Raw genomic sequence first — 5,869 nt, forward strand, 5'->3', positions numbered from 1 at the left:
TTTTTTGGCTTGAAAATGCCTCAGTTAGCCCTCACCGATATCTTCAACAATGCCCATCCCATGAACTTTTGATGCAACCTCCTTTTTTTTTTTTAATTAAAAGATACTGCTGGCAAAATTGCTTCTGATTCCTGGCACCCAAGTGCCCCCGCCCCTCCCCCCTGTGCCCCTCACTTACTGTGTTCCTCTATTGCAGGCCGGGATTTAAATTCACCCGCCACTTCTGATTTCGTGTGCAAGTTGCTGCTGGAAGAATTTAGGGTGTGTGTGTGTGTGTGTGTGTGTGTGTGTGTGTGTGTGTGTGTTCCTGGAGACACTCTGGAGGAGTTGTGTTCTCAGAGGGCAGTTTTGCACCAGGTCTGAAAACAGCCTCCTTCCCAGAGCCTCATGGTTGGTGAAGCTCTGCCCAACCCCCACCAGTTCCTGGCAGTTTCCCTCTGTACCACTCTGCTCATCAAATGCTAGGCCACGCCCACCCCGCACAACAAAAGAAGTTAGGACAGGCTTGTCCTTCTCTCTTCCCACTTCTAACCCTTTCCACCTTCCTTCCCTCTTGTCTCACATCCTTCACAACTTAAAAATATCCGGAGATACTGACTTAAAAGCCTCCAAGGAATTTTAAAGAAGTTTTCCCTCATTTGCTGAACTAGAACGCAGAGCGGAGGGATGCATGATAGGAAAGGTGAGGCAGCTTTGTGTGAGCAGGTCGTCCTCCAGTGTCCTTCCGATTCATTTCTTCGCTAACAGATCTTGATAACATTAAAATTGGAGAAACTTAATAGAAAAAAATCCCAGATATTTCATATTAAGGAGCTTTCAATGACGGTGAGATCACGTCTCCGGCAGTTGCATCTACACTTCTAGGTCTGTGCTATAAATTACAAACAACAATTTCCTTATTTTGACATCTTTCGAAGAGAAAGAACAGCCTTTTAAGCGTAAATACACACTTCTCAAGTTAAAATCCATCCGAAGCACCAAGCACGGCCCGCGCTGGCCGATTTCACAGATTTTTCTGCACTGTTCCACACACAACTTTCAAACAGATATGGCTGTGTGTGGAAAACCACACATTCCTTATCAATATTTGTCTCTGCCTTTTAGGAGAAAATGTCCCTCACTTAGCACTGTTCATTAAAAATCAATAGGAACAGTCTCTTAGAGACCACCGGTGCAAGGTAGGTAGGCAATGCTGGCAAGTCTTCCCTTTAGATACCTCGGCCACCTACTGTGAAGTTAATTAATTCAGTCCAAATTGAAATTATAGGGGCATTTGGAGTAGTTTGTGTTCAATGCCATTTAAATGCAATCGCCTGTGCAACTCAGCAGGGGCAGCCATGTTAGAGATGCTGCTGATGCCTGGAGCAAGGGGGAAGAAAGAGGCTTCTAGCAGTGAACTGTATCTCCTAGCCAGAACTTTCCGGAACTCATTGGTCCGTTCAAGAGTGCATTGGTGGGTAGCCGTTAAGGTGCAATTAATGACCATTTACATTCTGGCAGTTGTCTTCTCTGACCTGTTCAGTTTCAACAGCATTTCTAGATAGGCGGGGATGGTGCTTCCCTTTAATCTCAGTACTGGCGAGGCAGAGGCAGGCAGATCTCTGGGTTTGAGGCCAGCCTGGTCTATGGAGCGAGTTCTAGGACAGCTACACCAATAAACCATGTCTTGAAAAGCCAAAAAAAAAAGCATTTCTATTTTTTAAATTTTTATTGAGAGACTCTTTCTGTCTCTGTCTCTCTCTGTCTGGGTATATGTGTGTGTGCGCGCACACACACACACACACACACACGCATGCATGCATATGTATACACACCCATGCAAACATGTGTGCCCATGGATGCCAGAAGAGGTCCTTGGACCTCGTGGAGCTGAATCACAGGTGAGCCTCTCTCAGAATCCATGCAAAAGAACTCCTCTGCAGGAGCAGCAGGTGCTCTTAACCACTGTACCATTATCTAGCCTGCCTGAAATATATGTTAACTACTCTATTGCTAAGAATAGTTCTATGAACACTGTTGTTATAGATTGTGTATTTTTCCAGTTAACCACGGGGGAAAATACTTTTGAGGTTTTTTTAAAGGACTTTTATTTTTATTTTTAAATGTTACTTATTTATGATTAAAGTGTATATGCCACAGCCCACATAGGAAGTCAGGTGACAGCCTGGTTTACAGAGTGAGTTCCAGGACAGTCAAAGCTACACAGAGAAACCCTGTCTCGAAAAAACAAACAAACAAACACAAAAAGGAAGTCAGGTGACAACCTGTGGAAGTCAGTTCTCTCCTTTTATCAAGTGGGTCCTTCAAATTGAACTCAAGTCTTTGAGTTTAGTAGGCCAGCACCTTTATCCACCGAGCCATCTAGCCAGCCCCAAAACGGCCAAATTTCACTTGAAAGGAGATTGTATAATTTTCTAATATGTTGATGTAATTAGCAGTGTTTCTTTAACTGTGTGTAGATCAAATGTCTGGATTCAAAAATATTAATTTTATCAGACTTTTTTTTTTTTAATGTGTGATCAAAGGTACTTGAGTGGAGTCACATGATTAAAGCTTGGGTAGTAATTAAAGGGCTTGGTTCGTGGAGACATTTTCCAGCATGTCCTGTGGGGTCCTCCTTCTGGGCTGATGTGGTAGGGATGGGTGGACAGTTAGCTTCAGAGGGAAAATTACTGTCACACACTAAGAAACTTAACGTCCAGGGACCTTGGGGTCCTTCGTGGTTGAGCATTTGCATGGAACCCTAGTCAGAGTCTGTGTACCCCAAAAGTCTCTGAGGGTACCCTGTTTTCAAGTTATCAAGCCAGGTTTTGCCCTGCCTGTGAGTCACTGGCCACAAGGACATGCCTTCTATGAATTCTCCTTCTAAGTTAATGTAGTCTCATGGAGCACGTCAGGGAGAAAGGGAGAGCAGTGGGCACCCCTCCCTTGAGTTCCTCCTTTCCTGATTTTTATTTCTAAGGGTGTTGTAGGATCAGAAGTGTTTTAAAAGAAAATTCTCTGTTTCTCTTGAGAGAGAAGATAGCCAGTCAGTGAGTGTGGATAAAGCAAAACACCTCAAGGTTGAATGAATTAAGAAAAGAAAAAATTGTTATAGAAATGTTGGAAAGCATTCTTTTTTCTTCTTCTGTGAGTGTAGAAGACTCTGATCCTGGCATGCTTAACGATCAAGCAAGATCATGTAGACAATTGCATTTTCAAAGGGTATCAATTTGCTTTTGGGAAACATGGTCATCTCCTACCTAGACTACTAAAGAAGCGTGAAAAGACAGAGACTATCTGTAACTATGTCAGGCCACCAACATGTTTCAGAACACCAAAACATATTCCTTTAAACATGGAAGACTTGTGTTTTCATATCAAAATATCTCCAGGAGAGAAAACAAGCAGGTCTTGGGACCAGCAGGACGAAGGAGCTGGCCCAGTGACCATGAGGACATGAGTTCAAACCCTTGGGACTCACATAAACTGCTGGACATAGGCAGCCATGTGTGCCTGTCACCCCAACATTTGGGGCCAGAGACGAGCAGATCCCGAGTACTCACTGGCCCGAAACCTAAACTTCTGACTCAGTAGAAATCCTGCCTCAAAGGAGTAGGGCAGGGAGCAGTAGGTGACAGGACATCGTGCTCTGACCTCCCAGTGAGCAGATGTGACACACACACACTCACACACACACACACACATATACACACACACATGAGAGGGATGGGGGAGGGGTAGAGATAGAGGGGGGGGGGTCAGTGTTTGTGAATGGATGCCTTTTGTAGAGCTTGGTTATCTGAATAAAAACACATTTTTTTTTAACTTAGCCTAGGAAGTTTACCGTTTTTCCTCGAAAGAAGAAAAAGTCTTGAGAATGATCAATCTAAACTCAAGTGTTAAAAACCAACAGATAGTGTGTTCTTACCTGTAGGCAAGAACCCTAGAATCAGACAGTTATACTCTGTGATTGATTTTATGTCTCTCGGTCATTATTAGTTTTTTAATCATGAATATGGATGTATGTGTTTGTGATGGTTTGTATATGCTCAGGTCACGGAGTAGAACTATTAGAAGGAATGGCCCTGTTGGAGTAGGTGTGGCCTTGTTGGAGTGGGTGTGTCACTGTGGGCGTGGGCCTTAAGACCCTCATCCTAGCTTCCTGGAAGTGAGTATTCTGCCAGCAGCCTTCAGATGAAGATGTAGAACTCTCAGCTCCTCCTGCACCATGCCCGCCTGGATGCTGCCATGTTCATGCCTTGATAATAATGGACTTGAACCTCTGAACCTGTAAGCCAGCCCCAATTAAACGTTGTCCTTGAGTCATGATGGTGTCTGTTCACAACAGGAAAACCCTAAGACAGTGTCTGAGCACATGCATGAATGAATATACTGAAGGCCAGAAGAGGCCGTGGGATCTCCTGGGGTTGGAGTCACAGGTGGTTGAGAGCTACTGTGTGGTTGCTGGAAGCTGAACTCACAGTCATGTCCTCTGCAGAGGCACTACGTGCTCTTAGCTTCCCAAGTTCTCTCCTTCATGTTCTTGCAAACTAGGAAAGGACTTTTGATACTTTCAATAGGAGTTGCTCAGTCTGATCTCATCCTTCAACCCTGTGAGTGGATCCAATAGGTTCTCAATAAATTAGCCATTCAGTTTCCCTCCCTGGCTTCTTCAGTTCCATCTGTTGGTTTCTATTCAAAGTCATGAAGGCCACGTCACGCTATAGGGTTTGGTTTAAACACCACTTCTTCCTGTCCATCCTCCCAGATGCTCCCGGAGAGAGCGGATCTGTTCATAACTGCTAGGTAATGTTTTCGGGAGCCTTATGGTCAAGTCGGTTCTACCCAAATCCTCCCTGTGACAGCACTGGTTAGAGCTTCCTGCGCCTGGATTTTTGAGTCCAGGCTTTAGATGGCCACATTACTATGAGAAGTTTAGGGGTATGTCCAGTGGGCTTACTCAGGATGTTTGTGTTGCTGCCGTGCATGCTGTGGGTGTTGGGGAGGGGGGGAAGCAACTCATGATGTCTGGTGGTATTCAGATCCTGCCTGGTTGCAGCTATCCTATACCTCAAGAGGGTCCTCTGTCCAACACTCCAGGGGGGTAAAGCACAATAATACAGATGAACCTTGCCTGTTCGGCTGTTTGGCGACTAGCAGAGGCTCACTTGCTAGGCCCTATCCTGAGAACATCAAACTGGGTGTAGATTAGAGAGAGATGTCGGCAGCCATTCCTGGTCTCCTACCAATTAGAAAGCTGAGGAAGTAAGCAAGCAAGCTTGTCTGAGGCCGTGTGGCTTAGTGATAAAGAGGAACTAGAGTCTGGGTTCTTCCGGTCATACACGGGTGGCTCTTTCTACTCACTCCGCCATGAGAGTGGTGATGTCAGCTTTTCCTATAGCTTGACTTAGTTTCTAGAACCAACATCCAAGGTTCTTCTTGTAGTCCAACAAGTCGTACCTTCTTCCCACCATGTGGGTCCTGTGGATTAGACTGAGGTCATCAGATTTGGTGGCAAGTGTCTTTGCTGTCTGAGTGGTCTCACCAGTCCTGCGCCAGCCATCTTTGGGGTTTTGTTTGTTTGTTTGTTTAACAAACAAGTGAAGCATTAAGTTGTAACCATATCAGATACCTCAGCAGGACTGTGGTGATTACTGTGTAGGGAAGGCCTGAAGGTTTGTAACAGGTGACCCGTGGGAAGGAACACATTGAAGAGAGAGCAAAGGGTGGAGACCTAGGGAAGACCTCAGATATACACCTCTCTCTCACACGCGTGCGCTCTCTCTCTCTCTCTCTCTCTCTCTCTCTCTCTCTCTCTCTCTCTCTCTCTCTCTCACTCACTGTCTGTGTGTCTGTGTGTGTGTGTCTCACTGGTCTTTAGTTCCTA

This window comes from Mus caroli, chromosome 10 (assembly GCF_900094665.2).
Source record: "Mus caroli chromosome 10, CAROLI_EIJ_v1.1, whole genome shotgun sequence".
Classification (NCBI taxonomy): Eukaryota; Metazoa; Chordata; class Mammalia; order Rodentia; family Muridae; genus Mus; species Mus caroli.